Genomic DNA, 14,943 nt, shown 5'->3' with positions numbered 1-14,943 from the left:
CAGAGAGAAATGGGGAAAAAACTCACAAACTTTGTGATGCTATGCTACCCAAATACATAATGTTAATGAATGTATTATTTAGGAGATACTCACTTTTTCGTATTGCAATCATACAACGAAGCACAATCAACATTAATATGTAAATTATTTTAGTACACTGCCCGGATAAGTTGAATTTACTTAAAAAAATTGAGGAAACCAGTTGCCTTAAAAAAGTTAAGTGAAAAATAGTGCCAAATTAAATTAGCATAACTTAGAACATCAAGTTATTACAGATAAAATCAACTAAATTTGATTTAACTTTTTTCTTTTTGTTATACTGTAAGACCGGATACGTTTCTGTAACTTTTTTAAGGCAGCCGGTTTGCTTAAAAATAATGGGCAATGAAATCTTGTGTTAGCATAAATTAAAACATCAAGTTATTACAACTAAAGGGGAACTTTATTTATTTCTAGGGTAGTCAAGGGTGAATCACTCCACACTGATGGTGAGTGTCAGAAACTGTTGGACACACCCAGTATGCAAATAGATTGTGACCTTCTGCTGACAACATATTTTTTTGCCATAATAGTAACGATTGTTTTCATTAATTAATCAACTGATTAAAGTACTATTAAGATTTCCCCTTTTTTCTCCTTACATCTGTCTGTGGTAAAGGATAATGTGATAACATTTCTTTTATATGTCTGAAAACACACGTACCAACAAAAACAGAAAGGACGCATTGAAAGGCACAGTCATGAGTTTATTTTCGTGCTGTGGGTGAGTCAAGCAGTAATGAAGTCGTTTGGAACAGGTGGAAAACTTGAGACATAATGTACTACTTGCTGCTAAGATTGATTGATGATAATTTTCAGCTTACTGACATGCTTCTGCTACTGCATCCTCCATCATCGATGACGCAATCAGCGGAAATTAAGCTTAAATCACAGCTCTTAAGCCATAGTTCCAACTAAGCAACTTAACAGTTTTCACAAACATTTGGTGGAACTATGGTTTTTGAAAACACCTGTGTGACTTATTGATAATTTGGACTTTGATGGTTACCAACATAGTTACTTCTGTGGTTGAGACTACAGTTTTGGGAAACACTTGCATGGTAACTGCATTGTTTCAACTATGTTAGTTCCTTAGGTAGTTAGCACAGTTGCTTTTGGGAAACGAGCCCCAGCATGACAAGCAAGACCAATTAGATTGACCATCATGATTAGCATAACCAAGTTGATTGAGTCGGCCAGCATGTTATCAAGTTATGTTTGAAAAATCTTTCCTTAAAGTCTGTTGGGACAAACTATTTGCATTTTGGGTGTGACCACCAGTTTAATTCCCCCCGTTGCTACCTTTGCTAAACTTGTAGATAATATATTTTCATTAACTATCTGGCCTCTAAATTCACCTTTTTCCATGCTTGAATATTTATAAAATAAATATTTAAGTAAAATAGAATTCAAAATAAAAGTAAAAAACATAATAAAAATGTATTTATTTATTTGGAACAAGACACAAGTAGAATTTTAAAGCAAATTAATTGATATAACAAATATAAAAAAGTTAAATCAACTTCTATTTTAGTTGTAATAACTTGATGATTTAGTTTATAGCTAGCTCATCCCCCAATACTTAAAACTTTTTAGCAAAGCGGTTGCCTTAAAAAAGTGAAGAAAACTCAACTTATCTGGTCTTACATTATAACAAAAATCATAAAGTTAAATCAACTTTTTAATCAACCTTTTAGTTGTAATAGCTTGACGTTTTAGGTTATGCTAATGTAAGTTTTCGTTAACCATTACTTAACTTTTATAAGGCAACCGGTTGCCCCAAACGTTTAAGTAAATTCAACTTATCCGGGCTTACAGCGTAACAGCTTAAGGTACGGTTTTCTAGGAGTAATGACTACACACTGATGGTGATTGATAGAGGAGAACGTGCCCAATATGCAAATAGAGGCAATAGGAACTGCATAGGGTTTTCTCACAAAGGTTACACTTACCAAATAAATTGTTTAAGCCCCAAACTTGTGGTCATTGGCCAGTAAAATTAGTTGTAGAATATGGCCATGCATGTCCCAGATAAAAATGTTACAAAGACTGTTGGGTTTACTCTTAATGTATATGTTCCATTAAAAACATGCACTTATAAAGCGAATCTGTCAATTTAACTTCAATTCAATCACAATAACCAGGCTGACTCAAGTTTTGATCATTAACACATACGATAAACTTGCGCAGAAGCCACAACAGGATGAGAACATCAAGCTGGTCAACCAGAATGCTTAAAAAGAATCTAGTCTTTTTCTAGATCAAACTTGGGTTTGTTTGAAGGCCCTGATTATCTTGTTCCAATGTCACTCATCAAAGGGTGAACATATTTGAAAGCTTGTGAATAGCCAGTCCTTAAAGTTGAAGAACCAAACTGTTACTGGATTAGAACATCTCAAAAACATCAGGCAGGTCTGGTGGGGTGTTTCTGGTCTGCAATGGTCAGAACCTACCAATAGTACTCCAAGAAAGGACAACTAGTGAAAGAGAGTCAGGGTCATGGGTGCCCAATACTCAATGATGCTTATAGATCTCACCTCACAATTTACATGACTTCTGCTGAGATCTGATGCTAACATAGGTATAGGTGCCAGATGACACAGGACACCTTCTAAGATCTTCTGGAGTCCATGCCTCAATCTTATGGAAGATATTTTGGCTGATCAGTACTACAATAGTAATGTACAGACTAAACCTATGACCAAAGAACACTGCTTTAGCAAGTGTTTCTGTCTTGTTGGAAATGTTGATTGAATTGGAAGTTCTTCAAAACTAACTTATCAACCACTGTGCCTCCTGACTGGGCCTTAAAAGCCTGATGTTTGACTTTTAATTGCTGTAATCAGATGCACTGGGAGTAGAATTAGCGATTGGCTGAATTGAAAGCAAAAGGAGCTGCAGTGGAACCCTGGGACTGGATAGTATTGCTGTAGGCCGATCGTTATTCTAAGCCTTTGAGGCTGCTTGGAGCTTTATTAAGTTCTGCAGAGTTTTGGGCAGTGAAGTGTTTCGTTTTGTGTGCTTAGATTTCTTACTGAACTTAGAACTCAAGTAGTATTTGGACACGATTCCAGTGCTTTCCAATCCTACAGTCGTTCCAGAGCAAGTCTAAAACACATGTACCAAGCATATAGATAAATCTATTAATTTATTGTTGTAACAAAATTAAAACAAAACTATATAACTATTCATTCTATTTCTTCATGCTCTTTAATAGTTTCTCTATTTCAGTCTTGGACCTCTTCGTTTTAAAAAGAGATTTTCCTTTTAAGCCTTGGTTCTCCCAGTGGTTCTTACTTATGCTCTTCGAGAGTTCCTCCATTAGAGTCTTGGGTCCTCTCAGTGGTTCTTCCTTATGCTCTCAGTTTCTCCATTAGAGTTTTGGATTTTCTTATGCCTACCAGTGATTATCCTTTGTAGTCCAGGTTCTACTCAGTGGTTCTTCTTACAAGGCTTGGTACCTCTTTCGCTCCTGGAGAGGTCCTCTGTTTGAGTCTCGGTTCTTCCTAGTGATTCTTCATTATGTTCTCAGAGAGATTCTCATTTCAAGACTTCTGGTGAGGCCCTCTGTTTAAGTCTTGATCCTTCTTTTTGTTTTTTTCCTAACGCTCTCAGATACTCTTCCAGTGGTTCTTCTTTTGAGCCTTGATTCTTTTCAGTGGTTCTACTTCTTTTCTTACAGTTTTAACATGGAAGTCATGGTTTCTATATTGGTGGTTCTCCCTCATGTTCTTACAGAGTTTGTCATTTTGATAATTAGTTACAGTACATTTAGGCTCTTTGATAGGTTCTTCTTTGATGTTTTTTTCTCATGCTATACGATCATTTGTTTTTTGAGTATAAGATTATTTGAGAGATTGCCCTTTTTGAGAATGGTAAGTTCTATGTGACTCTTCCTCATACTCTCAAAAAAGGATCTCAATTGTAGTGCTGAGTGTACTCAGTGGTTCTTTCTTGTGGTCTTGAGAGTTTCTCCTTTGAAGACTTGGTTCCTCTCCAGCTCTTGGAGAGATCCTTTTTAAGGTTAATTTGAGACTTCTTAGTGATTCTTCTTTATGGTCTCAATTATGGTTTCTCTTTCAGTCTTGGTTGTTGCTTTTGGTGAGTATTGCAGGTGATTTTAGATTTTTTCACTCTTTTAAGATTTGACTCCTCCCAAGGTCCTCTGTTTGAGTCTTGGTCCTACTTTTTTATTTTTTTCTTAATGTTCTCAGAGAGTCTCTTTTTAGATGCTTGGATCCTCTCATGCTCCCAGAAAGGCTCTATTGATTAGAGCCTTAGTTCCTCTTACACTCCTAAAGAGGTCCTCATTTTGAGTCGCCGTTCTTCTTAGTGATTGGTTGTTATGCTTTCAGAGAGGTTCTCCTTTAGAGAGGTTCTTGGTTCCTTGCATGACCTAGTATTGGTTCTTCTTTGTACTCTTGGTTCATTTCAGTGGTTTTCCCACTTTAAGGGGTTCTCCTTTTCAAATCTTGGGTCCTTGCTGCCTTTTAGAGGGGTTCTCCTTTTAAGTCTCGGTTCATCTCGATTCTTCCCTCTCTCGTCCCTCTTTACCTACTTCTCTCTATCTGTCCGATGATGTTGCTATGGGAACACAAGAAGATGACCAACAGCCCGTTCCACTTGAACCTGTTTAAGTACACGAAAACACTGGGACGAGCCGCTCTCTCCGCTGCCCTGAACCCCCCTCAGCGGATCAATACCCCATCCTGAGCACCCCCGTCCCTCTAAAGGTGAACGTCCTGAATGGCTCTTCCTCCTCGTTATGGAGTGGTGTGGATGAGGGCAGCGGTGCAGTTTCCAGTGAGGATGAGAGTGTGTGTGTGTGTGTGTGTGTGTTGGGGTGGGGGGGGGGGGGGCTTCAGGCAGCTGGGTTGTTTCAGTAATAAAGAAGGAGAATCAATAGGGCATGCAGTGGAGCCAAGGTGCTGCCATTCATCACTGCATCTCCCAGACTCCCATCATTCATCAAACTCAATGAGGCAGCAAATAGGAAAATGACTATTTGTATCAAACACATCTGCACTCATCCACCCAGGTATTTCATTCCCATTAACTCCCACGCTAAAATACGCTCACCGCCAGCCCCCAGCGCACGCACCAGTGTGTGTGTGTGTGTGTGTGTGTGTGTGTGGAGTAAGAGAATTGTCTTGTGCATCTGTGTGTGTGTGTTTTATGTTTGCACAGGATGCTTGTAGAGAATTATCTGCAGAGGAACACTTTTATGGGAGGGCTGATTTTGTGTGTGTGTGTGTGTGTGTGTGTGTGTGTGTTTGTGTGTGTTGTTCCTTTTCAGGAACACCTTTACGAGCCCCCACTTTTCCAAATCCGCCCCCTCCCCTCCTCCGTCCTCACCCCCATAATCTTTTATTGGCTGTCATCAGTGGAGGCTTAGTGTACATCTTCATCTCTCTACCTCCCTCCCTCTCTCTCTCTCTCTCTCTCTCTCTCTCTCTACTTGCTGTATCTCTCTACCTCTCTCTCTCCATCTATCTTTTTCTTTCCATTCTCTCTTTGCCTCTATCCCACTATCTTTCTATTCCTCTTTCTCTCTACCTCTCTCTCACCTGTCTTTCTCTCTTTTCATTCTCCCTTTACCTCTATCCCACTATCTCTCGCTATCTTCTCTTTCTAACTCACTGAATCTTTCTCTACCTCTCTCTCTTCATCTATCTTTCTCTCTCCATTCTCCCTTTACCTCTATACCACTATCTCTCACTATCTTTCTATCCCTCTCTCTCTCCATCTATCTTTCTTTTTCCATTCTCTATTTACCTCTATTCCACTATCTTTCACTATCATTCTATCCCTCTAAACCTCGCTGTTTCTCTTTACCTCTCTCATTACACCAGTCTATCTTTTTGTACTCTCACTATCTATCACACTAATTATCCCTCTATCTCTCCACCATGCTTTGTCTCTCTACCCCTCTCTCTCAGTTCATCTATTTTTCTTTTTTCTTTTTGTCTCTACCTCTATCCCACTCTCTCTCACCATCTTCTGTCCCTCTATCTCTCAACATTGCTCTCTCTCTGCCCTTATCACACCATCTCTCGCTATCTTTCTATGCCTCTGTCTCTGTACCTCACTCTCTCTATTTATGTCTCTTTCTCTCCATCTGTCCCTCTCTTTCAATTCTCTCTCTAAATTCATTCCATTCCATCTGTCTATCTCTGGCTTTTCTATCCTTCTACTATTCTTTCCATCCTACTCTACTGTATCTCTTATCTTTCTTTCTATTTCTCTCATCCTCAACTATGTCTCTCTACACCCCCTTCTTTCTCTGTAGCTCGCTGTGTCTCTCCACCTCTCCCTCTCTCATCTATCTTTCTCTTTCCATTCTCCCTCTGCCCCATCTCTGTACCTCAGTTCTCTTACTCTCATTATGCCTCTACCCCACTATATTTTTATATGTCTATCCCTCCATCTCTCTACCTCCTACCCTATCTCTATATATCTATTCCACTATCTCTCTCCACTATCTGTCTATCTCTGGCTTTTCTCTCTCTATACCATCTTTCTATTCCTCTATCTCTCTACCTACCTTCTCTCTCTCTGTCTCACTATCTCTCTACCCTCTTCTCTCCATCTGTCTATACCTCTCTCTGTTATCTTTCTCTATCTTTCTTTTTGTCCCTCTCTCTACCATCCCTTTACTACCTCATTCTCTCTCTCTCTCTCTCTCTCTCTCTCTCTCTCTCTAACCCGCTCGTCTCAGTGATCTGCAGGTAAGATGGAGTTGGCTGTTGCCTCTCATGCAAATGGCGTCGCCATCATCATTACAGCCTAACACCCCATGAAATGGCGGGATCATTATGGCAGGAAGAGGATGGGCTGGCAGCCGGGTGAGAGAGAAAGAGAGAGAGAGAGATTCAGAGAGAGCGAGTTTGAGCATTTTATGTCTTTCAGTTCCTCTGACTCACATTATTGTAATATACAGCAGTGTGAGCTACTGAGTGTTTTAGCACAGCTGTCTGTCTGTCCTTTTGAAAATGGAGAGAGAGAGAGAGAGAGAGAGAGAGAGAGAGAGAGAAAAAAAACTCAATATTACAAATATGTTATAACATTAATCAACTTATTTGAGTTAGGGCAACATTTGTGTTAACTTTATACATTCAAATGTGAGTTTAATAAACTTTGAGTTGAATTAATTTAGCAATAACTGAGTTGGTCTATTGCAATTGATAAGATATTTTTTAATGGGTGCTGGCACCATCTGTTTGTATACTGGACAAGTTATCCAGTCACTGACACTCGCCTTCAGTTTGTAGTCATTCTCCCCAAGCTACCAGGTACATGTGTTAGCTATGTATGGTGGTTAACTCTGGCCTTTATGCTGTTGGATGTAAAAGCAAGTTATCACTAGTTATCAATCTGAGCAGCTAACTCTGCATTGGATTTACCAAGACTGGGTGACACGGGAGCTTCAGCTCCGTGCGCCGCCATCACTGAACTGATAATAACATAGAAATAAATATATACATAGACTGCCTCCTGGTGCTTGCTGCTACGCTATGCGGAGTCTATGTATATATATGTCTGTGTCATTTTCAGTTTAGTAATAGCGGCACCCTAGTAGTTATAACATAGTAGTGATAGAGGGTAATAACACCATAGTAACATAGCAATAGCAGAATAGTAAAGACATAATACAATAACACTATAGGAATACCCAATAGTAATATTAATAACACAGTTATAACACAATAGTAAGACAAATAACAGTAAAAATAGCATTTAATAACATTATGACAATTTATAATGACGATGAATAACACAAAAAAATTGCCATAATACTAACATGGTTATAAAATGTTAATAAGACAGTACTAGCCAGTACTAATAGCATTGTAAAACAATAGTAATATTGTAATTACACAATTGTAATAACATGATAATAACAATAATACTACAATAAGCAAAGCACAATATTATGATCCATTGGTGTATTCTTCTTCTACAATTATTATTATGTTTGTGGATCAATAACTCTTAAAAACCCTTAATGTCACTAAAATCATTCACACAGTAGTTTGTATTTTGTAATTAATGAATTTCAATTAACTATTTAAATTTCCACCATGAGGTGGGTCATGCTAACTGCACTGCAGTGTTGTTGAGCAGTGTGCAGTGTGTCAGTCCGCTGCAGAAAACCTCAAACAACCCCAGTTAAACCAGTTCAGAGTGGTAGTGGAGGAGTAGTAAACTGCTGGAGTTTAACCTACTTATACTGTGCGGTCATTCAGGTGCAGCTACTGGACTGGGAAGCCTGAGTTTGGACCCCTGCATTCTTTCTTTCTTTATCCCTCTTTCTTTTTCTCTCTTTCTCTCTCACCTCATCTCTCTCTCTTTATCTCTTGTCCTCTCTCCTAATCTCTCTCTCTTTATCTCTCTCTCTCTCTCTCTCTCTCTCTCTCTCTCTCTCTCTCTTTCTCTTTATCTCTCCCCCTCTCTCCTCATCTCTCTCTCTCTTTATCTCTCTCTCTCAGTCTCCCCCTCTCTCTTTCTCCTCATCTCTCTCTTTCTCTTCATCTCTCTCTCTCTCTCTCTCTCTCTCTCTCTCAGTCTCCCCCTCTCTCCCTCCTCGGGGGAGCAGCCGGCAAAGTCACCGCTTCCAGGAACAGACCTTTCAAATTCATAAAATTCATAGGATTTTTCACAAACGAATGAACACAATTTTCTCCCAATTTCCTCATTATGCAAATATGCAAAATATCACATTTAGGCCAATTACGGCGCCGCACGGTCCCAAACCCACCCGGCTCGGCCCATAATTGCAGAAACTATCAAATAATTACGCAGACTAATTGGGAATATTTGTGACAGATAAAACAAATTCTCGCACAAATTACATTTCGTTGGAGGAAGCGCCACACGCTGCTGACTTTCCCTTTTTTTCACCCAAGTCTAATTTATCTTACATAATGAACTGAACTGAGTACTTGTTATCGAATTTGAACAATTCATATGTCCGTAATGTGGAATGATGAAATAAATTAGAGGGAAATTTATACAATATTTTCCTGATCTAGTTCTGCATGCACTCCGTTCACCGGAAAAAAGGCCTGCATGGAGGCATGGGGGAAAAAAGCCACCCCAATTCACTCTGTTTATTCTCGCAAGATAGGAGGGACACATCTAACTAACATTTACTCATAACCCCAACATACAGAGCAGCATATATCTAACATATATTTATATTCTCCACACATACAGCAACATCTAACTAACGTTTTTTTCATATTTACTACAAATACAGCAACATCTAACCAACATTTATTCATATACAACACACATACGGCAACACCTAACTAACATTTATTCATAACCAGAACATACACAGTAGCATATTTCTAACATATTCATGTTCACCATACATACAGCAGCATCTAACTAACATTTATTCATATTCTCCACACATACACCAACATCTAACTAACATCTGTTCATACTCAGCACACATACACCAACATCTAATTAACATTTTTATATTCAGCACACACGTCTATCTAACATATTCATATTCAGCACAAATACAGCAACGTCTAACCAACATTTATTCATATTCAACACAAATACAGCAACATCTAACCAACATTTATTCATATTCAACACAAATACAGCAACATCTAACCAACATTTATTTATATGCAGCACACATCCAGCAGCGTTTAACTAACATTTATTCATAATCAGCACAAATACAAAATTTAACACTTATTTATTTTCAATGCACATATAACAAAATCTAACAAAATTTAACTAATATTTATCTACATTCAGCTCACATAAAGCAACCTCTAACTAACCAACATTTATTCATATTTATTACATATACAGCAATATCTAACCATTATTTAACTACTATTTATCTACATTCAGCTCATATCAGCAACATCTAACTAACCAACATTTATTCATATTTATTATACAGCTTAACTTTAACTTTATACTCAGATTTATTCATGCTCAGTTTACAGACAGAAACAATATTTATTCATAGTCATCACACATACATTAACATCTACATAACTTTTATTTCTACTCAGCACACATACAGCAACATTTAACTTACATTTATGCATTTTCAGCACATATAGAGCAACATTTAAACAACATTTCATCATAGCCAACCCAATTGCAGCAATATCTAACGTTTGTTTATTCATACTTAGAACACATATACCAACATTTAACCAACATTTATTTATACTCAGCACACATACATATATTTATTTTTAATTTACATGCAGCAACATCTAAAATTCCTAGACAACCCACATATAGCCATGTATATGCAACATTAATTCATAGCTAGAACATACACATTAACATATATCTAATCTTTATTCATATTCATTACCCAACATCTAACCAACATTTATTCATACTCAGTACAAATACAACAACGTCTAACTAAAATGTATTCTTATTCATCTAACAAACTTTTTTTAGGGTAAGTTTCTTTGAGAGACATGTTGAGAAACAAATGATTTCTGGCCATATTTATAGAGGTAAGATTGGTGAAAGCCATGCTCTCCAAGTTTTAGCATTAATAGCAAAATTAGCAATGTTAGCCTAGAATCTCCTGTTGTAAACAGAATCTGGGGTTAGAGGTCAATCATAGTTTAGATGTTTTGCAGATTTAAGAAATATATTTACTCTGATCATTTACTGTATCCCATTTACATGTGAACAGAATAAAGAGTCAGTTGTCTACTGGTTGGAAAATCTCATCACCAATAAACGTCTGGAGACAAACAGCAGATATTTGGAGTTAAACTTTTGCAGATGCTGCTGGGACAGGGTGTCAGTCTGAGCCTTCATCCGCCGCCGCGCTCCGTAACTCATTTTTAATCGGCAAATTAGCGAGTTCTAATGCTCTGGGATTTAATTGCAATTAGCTGAGCGGCTGCTGGAGGTTCCAACATGGCGCTCTTATTAAGAGGTCAATTTATTATTTGTTAAGAGGGTTGTGCGGAATGAAAGGGGCTATTTTTCAAATCTCCTCGCCCTTTAACCGTGTCGTGGTGTTTGTGGGAGTAATTATGAACTGGCTTTGAGTCTAATACGTGAATAATGCGGTCAGTAATGACTGCGGCGTTGACGCTAATTGTAGCAGTCAACTGTACAGAGCGGCAGGAAGGCCTCAGTCGGGCCTCTGCCTGCGGGACGTCACGGCTCTGCAGGGGGAAGGTGGGGGGCTGCTGTAGTGTGTTGAAAGCTCTGTTGTGTGTTTGGTGTGTATGCTGTCTGCAGGAACAGTGTAAGTGGGTGCTGCTGGTGTGTGTGTGTGTGTGTAGCTGTGGTGATGGAGGGGCAGTTAGATGGCAGCGCCGCTGTGAAACGGCCATTCCACCTTAATAAATCTCATCTTCCAGATTCGCCACCGTGAGTAATCTGTGCCTAATTCTCCAAATTGAGTTTAATTCAGGGCTACTAGCCATGTCATTTAGTGCCCCTAAAATATAGTTCTACAGTACTGACTGCAGCACACACACACACACATGCACACACACTGGCCCTGCCTGGAAAAGTTCTGTTGGTTACATGTGCATTTTCTTGTGTATTTACAGTGTACAGTACAGTGGCGTGAGAAAGTATTTGCCCACTTACAGATTTCTTTTATTTTTTTCATACTTTTTTCAGAGTATCAAATTAACTTTAATATCAGACAAAGATAAATTTCATTAACAATAATTTTATTCATTAAAGGAAAAAAATCCCTGTGTGAAAAAATGTTTGCCCCTAAACCTTATAACAACTGCAATTAAGCTTTACCTATAACTGGCAACAAGTCTTTCATATCCCTGCGAAAGTATTTTGGCTCACTTTTCATAGCAGAATTGTTTTATTTAGACACATTGAAGGATTTTCCAGCATGAATTGCCTGTTTAAGATCATGCCACCACATCTCAATCAGACTTTGACTAGGCCTCTCCGAAATCTTCTTTTTTTTTGTGACCTCCTGGATGAGTTGTTCATGCCCTTTTGGAATAATGTTGGTCGGCCAGCCACTCCCGGCCATTTATGAATAATTGCTCTCACTGCGGTCCCCTGGAGTCCCAAATCTTTAGAAATGACTTTGTAACCTTTTCCAGACTCATAGATGATCAATGACTCTGTATTTTGATCTGTTTTTGAACTTCTTCAGATCACGACATAATGTGTTGCTCTCTCTGTCTTAATTACTCTCCACCTTTCTCTCTCTTTACCTTCTTTTCTCTTCTATTTTCTCTAGTCACCTGTTTCTCTTTCATTGTTCTTTCTCTTTCCTCCCCATTCACTCTCTTTCACCCTGTCACCCACTGCCTGTGTGTATCTCACTCTCTCATTATCTCTTTCTCTCTCTCTCTCTCTCTCTCTTTCTCTCTCTCCAGATGAAGAAGGGGATATTGAGTGACTCTATCTTCCATCCAGGACACAGCAGTGGTGATTGATGGAGGACAAAGTGAGAACAGCAGGGGGGAATCGTGTGTGTGTGTATGTGTGTTGGGATGCATCCTGCACCTCTGTCCATGTGTGAGGATGTGTCTCGTGAGGCAGGGTAAGTCTGTGGTCTATTTGTGTGAGTAATCAGCACAAACGCCCCCCCCCCCCCCCCAACACACACACACACATACACACTGTGTTTACTCAATGGTTCTCTCCAGCAGACACCGACACGCTCCTCTTCACCTCATCTTCCGGCAAATATTTATCACCATCAATGGCGACATTAGAATAGCGGGCGATCCGGGATCGATCCGGCTGCTCCGGGTGGGCCCAGGACAGGTGGGGTCACGAGGACAACAACACTAAAACAGCATAAATCCGTCTGCACTGCTCGGCCCGATTAGCCCAAACCCATCACACTGCAGTGAGCCCAAGCTCCAGCTTCACTACTGAACCACAGCTTCTAACCTCCAGTGTCTGTTCAGCAAAAACTGCATTAGTCCATACTATAGATTACACTGTAGCACAATAGTATAGATAGTTTAGATTGACGATATCTATAGTAAAGACTAATGCAGTATACAGTTCATTCTATAGAATAGTCTGTTATAGACTATGTTAGTATATTGTGCCATCTATAGTATAGAATAATTTAGGCTACACAGTCTATAGTACAGATAAGTGTAGTTTAGCGTACACTGCAGTGTACATTGTATACTCTAGTCTACAGTGCAGTCTGTAGTCTGGACTATTGAAGTATATAGTGTCATCTATAGCATATACTAATAAAGTCTACAGTGCAGTCTATAATATATACTATTGTAGTATTTGGTGCAGACAACAGTGTAGACTAATATAGTATACAGTGCAGTCTATAGCATGAACAGAGGTGCTATATAGTGCAGTCTATAGTATGAACTATTGTAGTGTATATAGTGCAGGCTGTATTATAGACTAATATGCTATATAGTGCATTCAGTAGTATAGACTACACTGTAAAAAATGATTTTTTGACTTTGTAAATACAACAAGGACAATTAAAGTAATTTCTACATGAAAACATCAATTCTGAGAATTACTCAAAAATGTAATGTATAATTCAGTGTAATACTTGGAGTTTCTGCGTAATTGTGTGTCTTCCCATTTAGTTAAATACATTCAGTAAATTTAACTGTAGTAACTGTAGTAAAAATTACTGAAATGTTGTCATCATTACATTAACTAAAGAAATTCAAGTAAAATGTTGCCAAAAGAACGCTCGTGTGACGTCAGACGTTAGACACGCCCCAACTTAATGCAGGGCGCTAGAGTGTGGCTCTGGGATAACAGGTACTGCCTGTCAGATGATTGCTGAACGCGTCTTTCTTCATCCTTTTATCCAGGTGGGAAATAAGTAAATGTTGAAGTGTATAATGTGATATGGGTATAAGAGTGTTGATATGGGTATAAGTGTGTTGTGTGTAATATGAGCCGCCCCGGTATCGTGTTAGCGTTAGCTACCGCGGCTAATTAACTCGGCGCCTGGCCACCGCTATTGTTTGCTAATTTCTCCGGATAGCATTTAGCTAACCCCCCAGCTTTATGACAAAGTGCCCTAGTCTATTCTCCCGCTAGCATTAGCTACCTCCTCTCAGTTACCATGAGGCTAGCCATGTTTACTGTGTATTATATGACTCCCGTTAGCATTTGCTAACTCCTCAGTTACCACGAGGCTAGCCGAGCTTACTGTGTAGTCTATGGCCCTCACTAGCATTAACTGCTTGCCTCAGTTACCACGAGGCTAGCCGAGCTTACTGTGTAGTCTATGGCCCTCACTAGAATTAGCTACTTGGCTCAGTTACCACGAGGCTAGCCGAGCTAGTATATGGCCCTCACTAGCATTAGCTACTTGGCTCAGTTACCACGAGGCTAGCCGAGCTTACTGTGTAGTATATGGCCCTCACTAGCATTAACTGCTTGCCTCAGTTACCACGAGGCTAGCCGAGCTTACTGTGTAGTATATGGCCCTCACTAGCATTAACTGCTTGCCTCAGTTACCACGAGGCTAGCCGAGCTTACTGTGTAGTATATGGCCCTCACTAGCATTAACTGCTTGCCTCAGTTACCACGAGGCTAGCCGAGCTTACTGTGTAGTCTATGGCCCTCACTAGAATTAGCTACTTGGCTCAGTTACCACGAGGCTAGCCGAGCTTACTGTGTAGTATATGGCCCTCACTAGCATTAGCTACTTGCCTCAGTAACTATGCCCTTGGCCAGCGCTTTTCCGCGGGGGTTTCACCTTTTGCCTCAGTAATTACTTGTGTGCGTGCGTGTGTGTGTGTGTGTGTGCGCGCATGTGCGTTTGTGCACCAGAAATATAATTTTACAAGTTTTTTATTTTTATTTTTTACCCTAGGTGTCCCACCATGAGGTGGCTGTGTAAACCTTGTAGCTTTGCCTCAAATAAAAGGGTTGATATTTTCAAGCACT

Source organism: Astyanax mexicanus, chromosome 17 (assembly GCF_023375975.1).
Source record: "Astyanax mexicanus isolate ESR-SI-001 chromosome 17, AstMex3_surface, whole genome shotgun sequence".
Taxonomy (NCBI): Eukaryota; Metazoa; Chordata; class Actinopteri; order Characiformes; family Acestrorhamphidae; genus Astyanax; species Astyanax mexicanus.
The sequence above is the reverse complement of the archived record's forward strand: the minus strand, read 5'-3'. Positions refer to the sequence as shown.